Source organism: Macaca thibetana, chromosome 9 (genome assembly GCF_024542745.1).
Source record: "Macaca thibetana thibetana isolate TM-01 chromosome 9, ASM2454274v1, whole genome shotgun sequence".
NCBI lineage: Eukaryota > Metazoa > Chordata > Mammalia > Primates > Cercopithecidae > Macaca > Macaca thibetana.
The window spans coordinates 1653624-1672920 of NC_065586.1; positions in this window are offsets into that span (position 1 = coordinate 1653624).

Sequence of the window (19297 nt, forward strand, 5' to 3'; positions counted from 1 at the left end):
TGCATCAGGGAGCTGTGGGGGATGAGAAAAGCTGGAGACCTGCCCTCCAGGGAGGCACCAGGCCCTGGTTTAGGCTCTGCGGGGCGTGTTCTGTCCCGTCTCCTCTGCGCGCAGTCCCAAGGAGGGACTCACCCAGCTGAGCTGAGGGCTGGAGGGAAGAGAGGAGCACAGACAATCGCTGTTGTTGCAAACTTCAGCCAATTTCATGAACAGCTGTTTCTTTATTAGCAATACACTTGGATAATTTCTGGACACTTCAGAATTTTTAAGGCCGGGCGCAGTGGCTCACTCCTGTCATCTTTGCACTTTGAGAGGCCAAGGTGGGTGAATCACCTGAGTTCAAGAGTTCAAGACCAGCCTGGGCAACATGGTGAAACCCCGTCTCTACTGAAAATACAAAATTAGCTGGGCGCAGTGGTGCGTGCCTGTAATTGTAGCTACTTGGGAGGCTGAGGCAGGAGAATTGCTTGAGGAGGAGGTTGCAGTGAGCTGAGATTGCACCATTGCACTACAGCCTGGGTAACCGAGCAAGACTCCGTCTCAGAATGAATGAATGAATGAATGAATGAATGAATGAATGAATAAATAAATATTTTTTACTAGTGTAGTGGTTTTTCTGGGGCTTGGTTCCCTGGAACTCCATATACTGCCTTTTGGGAATGCATGCCCACCAGTCCTAGTTGGAAGCAGCGTTTGCTTTGTTTTCTATTTGCTGATGGGGTTCCTCTAAAATTCCCCTGATATATACTTTTTCTTAATTCACAAATGCTTTGGCTTGTTTCGGTTTGAAATCTAAAGATTCACATTTGTAATTGCCTTGTTTCAGTCATTAGAGTGTCTCTCCCAAGGTGGTCATGTTCATATTTATAAAAACTTGAAGCAATCGTCATTAGTTTCCGGGATAAAAATATTGTTTAATTGAAAGGGAAGTTAAAGAGAATTGTAAGGAAACAGTAGAAATATAAATGAGCAAGGATTATGTTAACAATTTTCTATTTAAAACCAGTTGCTATTAAGTCAATATGAGTAATGGAGATGGGGTATTTGTGTGTAATAAATGTTATCATTTTTAATGTAAGGCTATTTAATAGAAAAAAATAAAATGCCAAATTTTATAAATCTTCTATAAGTTCAAATTTGCTGAGTTAAGAATCAACTACTGAGCTTGTAGCCTTATCTGTGTATAACAAATTTATATGGATCTGGACTTTAAATTTATTGGGACATTAAATTTATTGAGACATTTCCTTGTCTTGATCTTTGATACTCATTGTGCATTATAGAGCGGTTCATACACAATAGCTTTGCATTTTTTGTATAAAAAACTTAAAATTAATTTTTATACAAAAAAATTAATTTTTTGTATAAAAAACTCTTTAGGAAAAAGTAACTTACCAACATTTATGTTGAGTCAAGATTAACTAAAATATATTTAATTATCATCTAACTCCAACATTTACTTACAGCCATGATCATATTCTCCAGGGAATAAAGAGATGTGTACTTTTAGATGGTACAAAATACTCTGTTTTAGAAAATGATGCACCCTGTGAAGGGGCAGTCTCTCCACTCCACCGTGGCTGCTCAAAATCTCTCAGCGCAATTTCTAGGCCAGAGCCCTACATTCTGGAAATTTCCTGGCCTGCATGCACTTCTTTGCCTCTTTTTTTTTTTTTTTTTTTGTCCTTGTCAAGGGGCGCAATCTATTTTAGATGTCTAGCCAATCTTATAATTAATCTGACCTCTTACGTTACCAGAATGCTATATTTTACTTCTTTTTTTCTTTTCTACCAGATAAGACTTTATATTTTAATTTGCTATTCCAACCTCAAACTAGAGACCAACTTGATCCTGAAGACATTAAGAACAACTTTAGAAGCAGAATATTTTTAAAGAATTGCCTGGACTATTACAAAGAGTTATATAATTATATTATGATGTCTTATACTCCTTCCCAGCCCATGTTTGCAGCTAACACACATTAATTGAGCCTTTATTAAATTCAAAGCATTGCAAATTAAATGAATAAATGAATGACAGAATAAATCTCTAACAAAATGTGCTCATGGGCTTTCAGAGTCTAGTAAACTCAACCCTATATAAATCTATTGGAAGAAACTGTGTTGCACGACAGATGCTTATGTTTGATTGATTTAAATTAAATACTTGTACAACTGATGTTTGTTTAAAGCTATTTATAAAAAAGAAGAAACATGGCCGGGTGCGGTGGCTCACACCTGTAATCCCAGCACTTTGGGAGGCTGAAGCGGGCGGATCACGAGGTCAGGAGATCGAGACCATCCTGGCTAACACAGTGAAACCCCGTCTCTACTAAAAATACAAAAAATTAGCCAGGCATGGTGGTGGGCACCTGTAGTCCCAGCTACTCGGGAGGCTGAGGCAGGAGAATGGTGGGAATCCGGGAGACGGAGCTTACAGTGAGCAGAGATCACCCTCCAGCCTGGGTGACAGAGTGAGACTCTGTATCAAAAAAAAAAAGAAGAAACATTAATCAAGTTAACTAGAATCTGAGTTTCTTGTTCATCTTTGAATGCCATTCTCCTAGTACAGTTGATAAAAATAATGAGTTTAATTCATGTTTGAAACATGAATACGTGACTGAACCAACTGTGATAAGCAGGAAGCACTTGTATTGAAATCAGAACAGCTGTATGTGATTTGGCTATATATGGTTTTGTGTATACGTATACAAACAAATGTTAAAAGTTAAATTGTATAATTTCAGTCTCATTAGAAGGCTTTTTCTTCAAAAGGTATAACTCAGTTCATATTTCTTGCTTATTTCTAGAAATATTAAAAGAGGTATTAGGAATGGGTGCAGTGGCTCTTGCCTGTAATCCCAGCACTTTGGGAGGCCTAGTTGGGAGGATCACTTGAGCCCAGGAGTGCCAGATTAGCCTGGGCAATATAGGTAAACTCTATCTCTACAAAAATTTTCAAAATCAGCTGGGGATGGTGCTTACCTAAGGTCCCAGCCACTCAGAAGGATGATGTGGGGGAAGATTGCTTGAGCCCAGGAGGTCGAGGCTACAGTGAGCCACGATTGCACCACTGCACTCCAGCATGGCTGACAGAGCAAGAAATCATCTCAAGAAATAAATGGGGGGAGGGGTTATTTCTAATGGCTCAAAAGAGAAGATTTAACATGTGTCATAACATATTTTGAATAACAATTTGTTATTTGGAAGAAAATGTTTCATTTCTTTCATTACTTATGAAACCTCTCATTTGGATTAGCCACTGAAGCAGCTTGCTAAACTCGGTCATGGATATCCACTCGGGAGAGAATGTAAGAGTGTCTAACTTTATATCCTCATTTCCTTTTGACTCCACTTAAATTACACTACACGAATTATAAAGGAAATGACATGATAAACTCACTGCAACCCTGCAAACTGTGATGGGACCATCAGCATATAGAATTTTTCAGCAGATTTCTGAGTTGGAGAAAGTTAATGTGCCCATCTTGAATAGTACAGTACAGTAAGCTACAGGTAAATATAGGCCTAGAGGGCATGCACATGGGGGCTAACCTCCAGCAGAGCAAAGACACAGACGCCCTGAGCTCTGAAACTGTCAGGGCGGAATGAGAAGCGGGGTGAAAATAGAAGGGTTATTTAAATGTATATCAATATGACTTTCTCTCTACACCCCTGTTCCAAATTCATAAATAATGTGGCCACCCGCAAAGCGTTCACAGCCGTCATTCCAACCTCAGAAATACAGTGGAGGCGCATTTACTAAAATATGGACAGAAGTATACAGAACAAATCATGGAGGAAAGCTAACGGGAGTGGTTGACCTCTTAGAACTATGCTGCAACCTGGAGTGTGGTGTCACCTCCTCCAAATGGTCTGCTCACAAATGACTTACCGGCATGAACACACTCATCGCAAACCCTCCTGTTATAAGACATAAATGCAAGATCAAGTAGAGCCATACCTGCAAGGAAAATTTTTAACATTGAATTTAAAATTCCAGTTAAACAGAAAACTATTTCTAAATGAAACAATGGAAGAAAACATTAGAATTAGAAGAATTAGACTTAAATTAGAAGAATTCAACTTAGAATTTAGAAGAATTCTAGATGTTTTATCCATAAAAGAGGAACTGGATTTTATGAATAAGAAATAATTAGAAAATGTAAATTTTTTTAGAAGACAATTGTGCTTGCTGAAATTGAAAAAAAAAAGAGCTTGGAAAATAAGACTATGGAAGTCTCACAAAATATGAAACTAAATTACAAGGTTCAGAGTGTGTGAGAAAAACATTAAGAGAGAGGAACCCAAGTGAGGTGTCCAACATCTGAATAATAGGATTTCAAGGAAGAGAACATAGAGAAAGTGAAGGAAAGAAAATTATCAAATAAATTGCAGAAGGAATCTCTTAGTGACAAAAGGCAGGTGTGTGCTAAGAGGAAGCCTCACTGTTAAACAGCATGTTTTAAAAATACAGCCATCTATCCAACACTGTGAGCTTGTAGAACTACAAAGATAAAGAAAAAATCATGGAAATCCTCATTTCTTATGAATTTCTGCACTGGAAATGAAGATCACACTTGTTGGTATTCCACGTCTCACAAGTTATATCGGATGATTACATAAAATGAAACAATTTCATCAAAATGTTTTCAGAAAACACTTTTGATACTTTTATATCCTCATCTAAAATATGAAGAGCAGAGTCTACCAAGGCACGCTGGACTGGGAAACATTCAAGCACTGGTGGGTTGATCCTCCCATGCAGATATTCCGGAAGCATTGTTTGAGGTCATTCTCCCAGGAAGCGGCGCCAAGCCCAGGCCAAGCGAAAGGGAACCTGGGATGGGAGAAGAGGCTCCTGCACAGAGGAGCGATCCGGGCACATCGCAGGCTGACAGCTGTGGGCACAGACCCAGTACTTTCCATTAGAGCAAAGGGAGGAGGGCCCAGGAAGGAGAGCTCTGTGTAGGGAGAATTCTCAAGGCTAGACAGTGTGATGAAATGTTGGAAGAAATCAGTCGTATGACAAAATCAGAGAATTCAAGGACAATCTTAAAAATCATGTCAATGTGAATGCCAAGAAGCATTTAAGGGAGTTGTTGAAGGAAAGAAATTTCCTCCTAGGAAACTGTTGAATCATTATCTTGGCCTGTAGCAATAGCAACACTTACACATAATGCTGTGAAGCCCTGTGCTTTCAATTAGAATCAATGGGCAGATCAAACAGGAGAGAATGATGTTTAAGAGTGTAATGGAAATGTTACTAAACCTAACATTAAGAAATATAAAGTCAACAGAGAGACACGAGGTGAACGCAGGTGTGGTCTCATTCACACCCTTATTGTACAAAGTGCAGAATCTAAATATGGACTCCAAATTGGATGAAAAATAAAAACTAGTTTAACTATAGATCCTTAAAAATCACCCAGTTCATCGACAGGTGTTGAATTGCACTGAGAAGGTAGACAGGTAGAGAGGTGGTGGGGGGTGTGAACAAACGGAACCACCACCTGTAATGCTAAACAGATAATCATAAATTAGCCACTTGTTTCTCCTCTTTCCTGCGATATATGGAGGCAACTTCCAGAACAACTTAAAACAGAAAGGTGTATAAATGTTAAACATCTTGAAACCGGTGTTTTGGGATCTACTGGGGATGGAGAGATTCCAGGGTTGTGGAGTAAACAGAAGTCTATTTAATCATTAATCCCATAACAATTTGATTTGGCAACTGTTTATTATTTCCTAAATAATTCAATTTACAAGTTAAACAAACACAGTAGTGGCGGTGTGATTTTTAATTTGTAGATAAGAACATTGAATCGTATAATGCAAGGTAGCTTTGTCCCACATCCGGCTAGTGGAGAAGAAAGGGCTGGGCAGCCTGTCTTGGTCTCATGCTCTTTGCCCCAAAATACAGTAAAGGAAGTTGTGAGGTGGAAGTTTCCAGGAAGGCTGGTGATTCTCTCAGACTCTTATATTCTGGGAAAACAACGTTCAACACAAGCCAACATTGACATTGTGCAGAGGTTGGGCCAGAGGGTGTGAGGAGAGCCCCACAGGACTTCCTTTCCATGTGGAATGGGGATGGGTCCCACTGAAAAAGAACTATGCCGTTTGCTGCTCGCTTAGAACTGCGAGCTATTATTTTTCCCTTTCCTGTTAGAATGAAGGAACAATGGGCTCTGGATAAGAGTCTGCTGCTCATTTTAAATACCTAATAAAAGTCCTGTGTACACACTGGAAGGGCCATCCCTGTGGGGAGGAAAGGAGAAGCCCGGGAAATATTTGAACGCAGGTTTGAGGTTATTTGAATGACTAACGAAACTACTAACAACATTTATTCCTAATGAAACTGAAGATATGATTAGAGTTTCTTTTTGAGCAAGCACAGCGTCTCCTGGCAACCACTGATTTTATTTGAAAAGAAGTGCCTTTACCATATCATGAGGAGTTTATCTGACTCTGGGTCTCAATTGTTAAAATATTGAAGTATTGTGACTTATTGTAATCAAGTCTGCGTGCAATTTTCTCTGTAAAATAATTGTAATCTTCCACTGTATTGAAGTGGAAAGCTTCCACTGTATTGGTTTCTAATAAAAAACCCATGTTAAACATGTGAAATTCTCATTAAATTCTAAGAGAATTGTTTGTTTGACTACCATCGAACATGTAGAAAATTTTGCAAGAATTTAAATCTGAGAGATGTCATAAAATTAATCACTATTTCTTATTCTAACAGACAGCATAATACACATACAATTAGTACTGATGGGGAAAATAATTCAGTAATATGTGGTTTATATGTAGATTATTTTTTTCCAAATATCTTTGGAAAATATACAATTTTCAGAAGAGGGCAATGGCCATGAATGTGCAGACTGTGAGGTCGTGTGTCACTTTCTTTGAACCTCCGCCTGTACAGTTTCTAATCATATGTTTTTATATATAAAACTAAAGATTGGTGATAAGATGATGAAGTATGAATAAATTGCTTTATATTATTTAAAGTATAATAGACATTATTTTAGTACAAAAATATATTTAAAAAATAATATCACGCCAGGTGTGGTGGCTCACGCCTGTAATCCCAGCACTTTGGGAGGCCAAGGCAAGTGGATCTCTTGAGGTCAAGAGTTTGAGACCAGCCTGGCCAACATGGTGAAACCCCATCTCTACTAAAATTACAAAAATTAGCCAGGCGTGGTGGCGGGCACCTGTAGTCCCAGCTACTTTGGAGGCTGAGGCAGGAGAATCTCTTGAATCCGGGAGGCAGAGGTTCCAGTGAGCCAAGACCATGCCACTGCACTCCAGCCTGGGTGGAAGAGCGAGACTCCGTCTCAAAAAATAATAATAATAAAATAACATCAGTGTTTAAAGTGAAGAGGAGAAAGATTGAGATATCTGTTCGTTATATGTAGATAAATTAAACGTTTTATCATCTCTACTCCTTCTGTCAATATAAAAGTTACACATTTTTAATAAACACTCAGTGATCACAGAGATGGTTGAAGGTATCTGTACCCGCTTCCCACCTTAGCAACAGTTAATCACTGCTGTCGTTTGCTGCATAATTTTCCAGATGAATTTTCGTCATTACAGTAAAATGTTTTATATTTCCACTAGATGTGCCTTTTTGTGACTATAGCTTTCCCACTTACCAGCATATTGTATATTTGGCATCTTTTCAACTGTTCTTCCAAGACTCATTGCCATCAGAAAGGGTTAAACTGCTTTCAACATGATCTTTTTTTAGACTTAAAACGTTCTTAAGATTAGTCTAAACATTATTACTATACTGTTCAACATGTAAAGATACTATTTAAGTGTGGCTCTAGTCTTGGGGATTATAGAAAACAGAACGTGAATGATAGATATATTAAGGAAAAGGTAACAGGAGATGGCAAGTAGTAATGAGAAAAAAGAAAGACTTTGAAGACTACCATGTTCCAGCTATGTTAGTCTCTATGTATTTAAAGAGAGAGAAAGAAAAAGCTAAGTACTTCTTTTATTAAAATATCCTGTCTGTTAGCAACCATGTGATGTATAGTATATTAAATACCAATCTCCATTCAAGGAATTTTATTTATTTACTTATTTTTGAGACAGGTTCTTGCTCTGTCGCTCAGGCTGGAGTGCAGTGGTGCAATATTGGTTGATTGAAACCTCTTCCTCCTAGATTCCAGTGACTCTGAACCTCAGCTTCCCAAGTAGCTGGGATTAGAGGCATGTGCCACTAGGCCCAGCTAATTTTTGTGTTTTTGGTGCGATGGTGTTTTACCCTGTTTGCCAGGCTGGTATTGAACTCCTCGCTTCAAGTGATCAGCCTGCCTCGGCCTCCCAAAGTGGTGGGATTACAGGTGTGAGACTCCGCACCTGGCCTCATTTCAGGAATTTTAATAGTGCAATTATCTTCCCTCATTGCCCCTTGATCCCAGAAAGCCTGGTGGGTAGAATGACTATCTGGAGAGAGGGAGGGAGAGGGGAGACAGAGAGAGAGAAAGAGGAGAGAGAGAGAGAGAGGAGAGAGAGAGATGGGGGCATACAGAAGGAGAGAAGGAGAGAGGGAGAGGGGGAGAAGAGAGAGGGAAGAGGAGTGGAAGAGAGAGAGAAAGGAGAGAAAGAGAGAGAGAAAGAGGGAAGGAGAGAGCAAGAGAGGGTACACAGAGGAGGAGGGAGGGAAGGAGAGAGAGAGAGACAGACAGAGAGGGAGAGAGAGAAGGAGGGAGGGAGAGTGGAGGAGAGAGAGGGAGGGAGGAAGAAGGAGAACAGGAGAAGTAAAAATTAACCAGGGAAATGAAATCACATTTGTTTTTAAAGAAGGGAAGAATAGCAGCATTTTTAAAGTGGATGGAATTAAACCTGGAAAATGAAACTGGATAAGAATACAAGAGTTGGTGGGGTAGGGGAACCAGAGGCCCGCTGGGTAACGCCCTCTACCAGGCTAAGGGCTTTTCTGGAGAAGCAGGGCCAGCCCCTCCCTGCTGCCTGGGAAGGTGGAACTTGGGGTGCTGGGGAGGGTTGAGGCCTGGAAGTGCTGCTGCTTTGGGCCATGCCTCATCTGACTGCTCCAAATGGAAGAAGGAACACGGCCGCTAAGAGGAAGGATGGGCTGGGGCTGTAGTGAGTGCAGAGAGGGGGTCCTGAGTGAAATGATGGGCTAGGGATGGGGGCCCTGAATGCACCCGCGACTGCTGGCGACTACTGCACAGACCCACCCAGGGCAATAAATGGCTCACTGATGCAATAAATGGCTGTGCATTCCCCCATTTTTAATTACAGAAAAAGGAAGTGTTACTTTGCAGCCGACTTGCATCTCTTCAAAAACTCTTCTATTAAAGGCAGCAAAATTCCCCGGCAGGCAGACAGAAGTCAAATCCCCTGGCAGTGATGCACATGAAGCGCTGGGTATCAGTGGTTCACACTTAATAATATGCCCGTCATAAAACTCATAACCTAAATTCAAAAGCCTTTCAAAAACACTCAGGAAGGTGGACTACAAGTGCAATACTAATTGTCAACTGTGGGGAGTTATGTAGGGAGATTAACACACCTCAGCACGTATGTTTTCCTGAGACCCAGTGCGGGCTGGAGCTCTAGTCCACGGATTGTCCGAGGCCTCTTTATTGCCGCTCCCAGGCGTGCCTGGTCGGGGGTTTACATATTCATTAAGCAGCCAGCTCGGAGCCGCACTTCAACAGGTCACGAGTGCCCACGGAGATGAATCAGCTACTGGCACCCACCACCACCACAGCCATAGGCAGCAGATTTTATTTTACTTTATGTATTTCTCCAGACCACCCACTAAATTTTATTTCTTTTTCCAGGCTGCGTCCCTATGCTTAATTCAGAAACAAGACACGATATTGCACTCCTGTTTTCACACTTAAAACATAGTATAGGGACAGGTACGGTGGCTCACGCCTGTAATCCCAGCACTTTGGGAGGCCAAGGTGGGTGAATCGCCTGAGGTCAGAAGTTCAAGACCAGCCCGGTCAACACAGTGAAACTCCGTCTCTCCTAAAAATACAAAAATTAGCTGGGCATGGTGGTGCGTGCCTGTGATCCCAGCTACTCCAGAGGCTGAGGCTGGAGAATCACTTGAACCCAGGAGGCGGAGGTTACAGTGAGCCCAGATCACGCCATTGCACTCCAGCCTGGGCAACAAGAGCGAAACTTCATCTCAAAAAAAAAAAAAAAAAAATTAGCATAATAACATTGATTTCTGATTTCTCTTCATTTGGGATTATATGTGTAGGGGCCAATGACTTGAAAGTGGGATGGGCCTGAAAGAAGGAGATAATAGAATTATCCAAGCGGATTTGTTTGAGTCTGCAATATTGGATGAGAATGCAAATGTATACGGCTGAAAAATGCATCTCTTTTTTTCCAGATTAAAGCATCTTTCACTGTGTGAGTGCTGGGCGTTCTTGTGACCTTTCACCATGTAAGTGCTGTGTGTTCTCGTGAGTAGGAAACTTTCCCTGCACTCATCTCCAGGCAACGCTTAGTATTACAGTTCTTACATTTTCACCCACTGAGGCAGCTGTGTGCTGCTTATGTCTCTGTAGATTTAATTCACATTTTTTGAGGGATAATGTGTTTGAGTACTTTTATAGAAACTTATTGGCCACTTGAAAATAGTCTTTTGTGCAGTACTCTTTATGAATTTCCCCTACGTGATAATGGGTTATTTATCTTTGTATTGCTGTGTAAAAACACTTTGTCTATTTTGAATGCTATTCATTGTTGATTCTAAGTGTTGAAAAATCTTCTAGGCTATGGTTTGACATTTGACTCTCTTGATAGCGTCTTTTGATAAATGGAAATGCTTAATGCTTTGGCTTCTGTTTATAAATTGTACCTACCCTGATGTCATGAACATATTTTATTTTGTTAACTTTATTAACTTGCACAGGTAGATGTATAGACCACCTCCTACTTATTTTTCTGTTACATTTTGTGTCAGAGGTCAAAAGACTCTTTTCTTTCTGCACAACACCACGTGTCCATCATTTACTACCAAAATAGAGCTGCACAGGGAGCTACCCTGGAGCCCAGAGGCTTGAGAAAATGAGAGCTTACCCAGCGCGCCAGGCAGAGGGTCAGCGGTTGAGGCTGGACGGGTCTGAGGCGCTCTGGCACCTGCTTGCGGGTCATCCAAAATACGGCTGAAAAGACTAGGCTATGCCACTTGGGTCTCATTTTCTTCTCTGCATCTATTGATCTAAAGATGTGACTATGTCATTGTATTTCTAGTTTGTTAATTGAAATGTAAGAAATACATTTTTTAGCCTGAATCATCATTGCATTGCTACCGTAATTTGAAGTTGGATTTGATGCATTCGTCTTAATTTTTACTTTTCTTTCTTTCTTTATGTTTGAGACAGGGTCTCACTCTGTTGCCCAGGCTGGAGTGCAGTGGTGCAATCATGGTTCACTGCAACCTCGACCTCTTGGGTTCAAGTGATCCTCCCACCTCAGCCTCCCATGTAGCTGGAACCGCAGGCATGCACTACCACCATTTCTGATTTTTTTTTTTTTTTTTTTTTTTTTGTAGAGACGGCCCAGTCTGGTCTCAAACTCCAGAGCTCAAGTAATTCGCCTAACTTGGCCTCTCAAAGTGCTGGGATTACAGGCATGAGCCACTGTGCCTGGCCAATTTTGACATTTCTGAATTAGATTTGTGTGACAGTTAATTTTATATGTCAACTGGGCTGAGCTGTGGAGTCCAGTCATTTGGTCAAACAACAGTCTAGACGTGGCCTTGAAGACATTTTGTGATATGATTGACATTTGCCTCCATGGACTTCAAGCAAAGCAGATTATTCTTCACAATGTGGCCTCCTCCAAATAGCTGCAGTTCTTGAGTGCAGATTGAGCTGTCCTGGGAAGGAAGGACTGTCTCTCTAGACCTCTCTGTGTGTGTGTGTGTGTGTGTGTGTGTGTGTGTGTGTGTGTACATTCTGGGGCCCAGAACAATCAGAAAGTCTCTGTAGTGAATCCAGCTTTGTGCAAGCTGCTCTGCTGCTTAGACCACGTGATCCAGCAGACCCAGAGGAGCCTGAAGTGTCTGTGGCAGAAAGGGATGCTGCATGGGGCCTTTGCTGAATTGTAGTGAAGGCCTTCAGGATTTTGGAGAAAGGCCTTGCCATCATCCCAGATGACTTCTCTCCTGTTGAGAGAAAGCTCAGTATTGGCCTGTTACTGGGTTTTAATAGAGGCTGGCCGCCTGACCATGGGCCACCTAGTTGCTGTGTGACCTGAGCTGCCCAGCGTAAGCCGGATGCACTGACCCACCAAGCTGCAAAACTGGGTGTGCACAGCCACCCTCCATCCTCAGACAGAAGCAGCAGAGCATGATCAATGCTGAGCAGGTCCTGGAGACACAGGGAAGTCACACGAGGCAGTGGCCCGAGTGCCCATGGCCCCCACGGCGGCTGCACTGCCTTCTTTCCCCAAGCCTGCACCTGTGGCCTCATGGGGAGGTCCCTAGGATCCACTGACAGAGGGAGAGAAGACCTGGGCCTGGGTTACAGATGGTTCTGCACAACATGCAGGCAGCACACAGGAGTGGATTCTGGCAGCCCAAGCCCCTGTGAGGCGTCCCCAGAGGACAGCGGACAAGTGAAATCCCCCCAGGGGCAGAACTCCAGCAGTGCCCATGGCTTTTCTTTTTTATTCTTTTTGTTTTTCATGTGTATGTGTGTGTTCGTGTGTGTGCACGTGTGTGGGGGGAGAGAGAGAGAGAGATGATAATTATCGTCTTTTATCGAGAATATATTGCCTGTAATGTTTTATTTCCCTAGTCATGTCAAATATTTGTATTGTAAGCAAACAGTATCTGAATTTGGCCCAAAAATGCATATTTATTTATTCAAATATTAATACAGGGAAAATAATCTTTGTGTATCTGTTATGATAACTTGAACTCGTCAGGGTGGTAATGACACAATAGGGGTGCAGCCATTAGAACAGCTATGTGTAAAGAAGAATCACAGAAGCAAGGATTCTAATTTCCCAAGACCCAAGTGCCCTTTTCTAAAACTTATTTTATTTTTTTTTGTGTGTATATATATATATATATATATATATATATATATATATATATATATATTTTTTTTTTTTTTTTTTTGTAGAGAGGAGGTCTCACCATGTTGTCCAGGCTGGTCTCAAATTCTTGGACTCAAGTGATCCATCCACTTTAGTCTCCCAAAGTGCTGGGATTATAAAGCGTGGGCCACTACGTCTGCCCCGTACTCATTTTTTAAATCAATAGTCTTTGCTTTGAGAAGCCCCTCCTGTGTTCATGGGACCCACCTCCATGTGTAATCATGGAATAGGCTGGATCCGCTGACATTAAGAAGGTAGTTATTCAAAACACACAGCAATGATAAGCAACAAAATTTGGACCCTGAAAAATCAAGATGAATACCAAAGCACTGGATAAAATTATTGCATTTGGCAGGGTGTGGTGGGTCACACCTGTAATCCCAGCACTTTGGGAGGCTGAGGTGGGCAGATCTCTTGAGCCCAGGAGTGCAAGACTAGCCTGGGCAACATAGCAAGACCCCATCTCTACAAAAAAATACAAAAATTAGCCAGGCGTGGTGGCACACACCTGTGGTCCCAGCTACTCGGAAGGCTGAGGTGGGAGGATCACCTGAGCAGGGGAGGGTGAGGCTGCAGTGAGCCAGGACAACACCACTGCACTCCAGCCTGGGCAAAAGAGTGAGATCCTGTCTCAAAAAAAAAAAAAATAAATAAATAAATAATAACTACATTTGTCTATGACTACAGATTGTAAATACTACATAAAGAAGTGATGAAAAGAAAGGTTAAATCTGTTGCAGGATCATGAAGGTACACACAACATGGGGAGAAGCCCCTGGATAGAAGGAGGAGAAGCAGAGAGAAACCCCCAGATAGAAGGAGGAGAAACAGAGAGAAACCCCTGGATAGAAGGAGGAGAAGTAGAGAAAAACTCCTGGATACAAGGAGGAGAAGCAGAGAGAAACCCCCAGATAGAAGGAGGAGAAGCAGAGAGAAACCCCTGGATAGAAGGAGGAGAAGCAGAGAGAAACTCCTGGATAGAAGGAGGAGAAACAGAGTTGGGTACCATCACATTTTGCATTTGAGCTCTTCTATTAATAGCCTGAGATTATTACAGCCTTGCAAAAAATCTAAATATTTGAATCCATTATCGATCATTGTGTCTGTGAACAAGCTCCTCATATAGCTAACAATCTTCTTTTAATTGATGGTTTGAAAGTCATATAATTTAATGACCAACACAGAGTTGATAAATTGATTAAATGCATAAAAACAAAACTAAACTAAAACATTCTTCTGCATTTTGACCCAACGTCTACAGTGAGTGCAATGTGATACCAAAGAGAATAATTTGATAGCATTTCATTATAATCATTACTGCCTAATTTATTCAATGCAGATTCCACAGAAACACGCACATGGAATGGCGACTTAATAAAATCACCTGGATTCCTAACAATTTTTAAATATGTTTGAAATATTACTCTATAATTAGTTTTATTTCTTATTGTTTTGTTTAACATGTCAATAAACATATTTGTATGCTGTCAAAATATGTTTGACCGTTTTATTATTTTTCATTTTTATTCTTCCAAAACTCAGTGAGTATACATAGTGTAGGGAAAATTTGAAATAGAAAGACTCAGTTGACTATCTACAATTTTAAATTATTCTTTGGGTAATAATTTTGTTCATTTTTATTGAAGAAAATACAAATCCTTGTGTGTGGGGCTCAGCATCATGCTACGTTACACTGTTGACTTCGTCTTCTCATGTATGACAAGCGAGGTCCAAGCAGGGAACTGTTGTTTATAAAATTGGGTAACTGAAAAATGAAATTAACGAAAGGGAGTGGTGCAAAGTCATGTGAGCAGGAAACCCCCAGGTGACCCGGAACACGGTGGCAGAAAACATCAATTCCGTGGAGAATGCTGTCATTTTCAGGGAAAACCACAAAGACAGGAAAAGCTTCTTTTTTTTTTATATAAACTTCATACTAATATTTTGCTTTGAGAGTAATTCCTTAGAAAGCAAATTGCACAAAGAACCCAAATAATTTTGTTAGAATGTTGAATCCATTCAGGCACTTCCCAAAGAGTCTGGAGAAAATGGGCTTTATAAGGGATTAAGTTCGAAGTTACATCACTGGATCATTTTAAAGCCAGTCCTAAGGCCATTGTGTCGTCCGTTTTGGAACACTCAGTTTACCGATAAGTTCAGAAAATTGCAAGTCATATTCCAGTCCTCTGGAATTCAGACATATTTTTGCTTTCTGCATTCAGGTATATTTTTATTCGTTCGTTTATGACACAAATCTGATGTTTTGGCTTAACTCTATACAAATGAGGACAGACCTGAAAGTATGCGTTTGAATCTTGAGTCCCCTTCTCTTTCTCTCCCAGGTTAGTTTTTGCTGTGGTGTCTGCTTTACAACACAGGGTGCACAGCACACTTAGGGCCCCATGGTAACACCCACTCCTGTGGGCTTCTCTTCCCCTCCACGGGAAGGACTCAGGCACAGACCTTCAAAGTAATCATTTCCTCAAAAATATTCGCGTCAGCGCCACTGCCCACTTGATGAAAGCCGTCATAGCAGTGAGTAACATCGGGGCATAACATCCCGTCCTCCGGAAGGCTGAGCACCTGCCAGGGGCCAGCACACATCATAAAAGGGCCGACAGCAACATAAATAAATGCCTCTCGGTGGCAGAGCCGAGAAACCTGAAATGCACTTCTGAAGTGAGATGGCCACTTCTGCAAAGTGCGGAAAGGTCGCTGGTAAACGCAGTAGGAACACAGGCACAAAGCGTGGTGAGAGAGTTGCCCAGCGCTTTCCTCGGCTTCTCCCAGGGCTTCCACGTCACCAGCTTCTCCCTGCTCTCCTCCCCAACCCCAAAGTAACATCTGTCATGCAGAGGAAATGAGGGGAGGCAAACTGAGACTGATAAGTGAATGACGATCCTTACGACCATGACTTTAGGCCTAAAAATAAGGAAGGCCAAGCTTTTGTTCCACTCCAGTCCTAACACCTTGGTGGCCGGCACCCCTAACTTTCCTGCTTGTGGATGGATAGCATTTGGTTCCTTTTGGCCAGCAGTGAACACTTTCCCTGTAGCATTAATGATCAATGGACAGGAGGGCTCCACAGAGGATGTGTCCTTTAGATCACAGAGATCGGAGAGCGCACAAGAGGAGGCAAGATGCCTCCCCCAACAAGAAGACACCCATGGCCGATCCTTAATGTTGGACGTATCCACATAAAGTTAGAACGTTCGGACGTAGGCGCCCCAGGCAGGCCCAGGCCCAGAGGGTGAGTGCTGCCCCAGCCTCCAGCGCTTCCCAGGCTCCAAATATTTCAGTCAAGGGGCCATTAGCAGTGCATGGAGGCAGCTTATGCTCTTTATGGTCAACACCAGCTTAGGTTTGCTTTGTACCTGTGCCTGTGGCAAAATAGGATGTAGGAAAACTTTGATTTAATTTAATCAGAGGTGATGAGCAACTAACCAAAGCATAGTTAAGATCATCCCAGCATCATCCACTCAGATCCCCTCCAGGGGCCCACATCGTGTTGATTTTCCAAGTTCTCCCTGGGACATGGGCTCTGGGGAGCAGGAGGCCTCATGGGAAAAGTTTTATTTTCAGCTGAGCCCTCTACATAGTAGGAGATGAGCAGATTCAAAGTCACAAAGATGTTAATCTACAAATACCATACGTTTATTATACCACTGACGAGGAATCCGTTTCTCCCGTGACTAATGTTGATGGATTTTGCTGAAGAAATTCAAGTTGATCTTTAGAGTTGGGCGTAATCTATTATTTTTTAATGGAAAAGGGTCTCGTTAAATATTTATTCACTGCCTTATGCAGCAGTGAGTCTTGGAGGCACTAACGGCTCCTGCCTGCTGACCAATGGCTTTTCCACACGTGTCGTTAACATGGCATTTATGTCACCAAAAATAACACACGGTCAAACTACTGCCTCAGAGAAAGCCGGGGACACTTGATATCACTGAACTGCCCCCAGGTTTAATGAAAGCAGAGATTAACATCATACACAGAAAGGTGGAAAGAAATGCAAAACAAGATGGACGTGGACACTTCCGGCTTCAGTCAATGTTCTAGAACTTGGTTCTCCTCTTTCTAGTACTTGTTTTGTTCTAGCTTAAAGATGACATCAGATATTAGTCAACCAATATTTGGGATATAAACAGAGTGTCTCAAGCTTCATCAGCTAATGAGTGTAAACATGTTGTTTTATGTTTTCAATTATGTTAATATTTCAAATATTAATTTTCCTGAGTTTCTTTCTACTTGATTAAAGTCCAGTCATTTTCTGGGATTATATTCAGAATTGACTCCCTTGAATATCCTTGCTGGATGGGCTTGGCCACCTCCTCACTGTAGCCGCCATTCTCAGGGAAAACGGGAAGTCCACCAACTCATATTCTCTGAGTCCTCATACTGGTCCCTAATGTTCCCTCCATATCATCGTCATCATTAAGTCCAAGATTTACCTTTATTTATCTCTTCACTGTGGCAATTGGGAAGCCAGTTTTTAAGTCAGGTGGGAGTCGGTGGCTCTGTCTTCTATTTATATTCATTCCAAGAGAAACCCAGAGCTAAGCCCTAAAGAGTTAAAAGAAGGAAACAAAGTCAGCGCAATATACACAATTCACTTTGCACTCACATTGTCGAGGCAAAGAAGGAGGACCGGCCCATGCTGTCAGTTATGTATTATACACAGAATCTCCCATTCCCCTGGAATCTCCAGGGCATGATGTTGCATCAAAGCCAGTTGAGACACCTAATCCCTTTGGAATTTTCTGCAAGCAATCCTGTACTGCAAGCTACATTTGGGAGGGCTCTGTTCCTGACCATCAGGCATGCATTTATTGTCCTGAACATCAGTGATGGCCCAAATCACAATACTATTTTTATTTTCTGGTGGGAATCAGGTAGTAATGTGATTAAACATGTGAGAGGGAGCTTGGGTGAGGCTTTAGGGTCCTCATCCAAACCCCAAGTCAGATGCAGGAAACAGTGAGCCTTAACTCATGGAGAATCAGCATCTGGTAAGATTCACGTGACTTCTGTGTGTACCAGGCTGAGCTTTTATTTTTCTTGCTGTTATTAAGCTACAACACCCAATTTTTTGTAATTTATAGTTTAAGAAAAATATTTCATTGCATATGACTGTTGTCTAAAACTTTGAATCAATATTATTAAAAAAGTGACTTAGTACCAGTGAGTGGCAACCGAATTGTCTTGGGAAGATGAGAAAAGAACAGAGGTGAAATAAATATGCAAAATATGCCCTCTTTGGGGTGCACAAGAAAACCAAAGAATGCCGTGACATATTCTTTATATAAAGGTTTCAGAGTAGTTCAAATACAGACAAGAGGTGTGAGAACTGTGTGGTTCAATAGCGGGGTGCTCTCCCGTGGGACTCCAGAGCAAGCTGGTAACCCAGGGTCCTCCCTAAGCACTGGGTCCCATTGCTGGGCTCATCTTGGCACTCACACAGGCGCAATAGCTTGTCAGCATTAAGCCTAGCAGAAAATATCCCAGAAAAATGTTGTTGTTGTCAATATGTTTGGTATATTAGGTTGGGTAGCAATATCAAATAATTGCATTGCATGAATTATATCAAGTAATTAAAAGACATTAAATAAAACTACATAATGTAGGTCAACTCTAATGGGAATTAGGTGATTTTTTTCCTTCCCTTTATGAGTGGTTGCTGTATCAGTTTGTGAGAGCCCGACCTGGTGTAAAGTTCTGTCTCTAATCTCCAACTCGCTGATCCAGACTAAAACTTGCCAAGGCTGCAGAGCCAACTCTGCTGATATCATACCTCCAGGGAGAGATGAGGGGAACATTGTTTTCATTGTCTTCCTTAACAGTTATGTAAAGCAAAGACAATTAAAACACCTCCCAGGAGGAGCCAAAGGATGTTGTTCATGAAATCGTTCTCAGGATGACCTCTCAGCCACAGGTGAAACCCAGCATGTGCACCCCACGAACTCTAATACCAACAGGAAGTGACGACCTCTCAGCCACAGGTGAAACCCAGTGTGCACACCCCATGAACTCTAATACCAACAGGAAGTGGTGACCTCTCAGCCACAGGTGAAACCCAGCATGCATCCCCCGTGAACTCTAATACCAGCAGGAAGTGATGACCTCTCAGCCACAGGTGAAACCCAGCATGTGCACCCCACGAACTCTAATACCAACAGGAA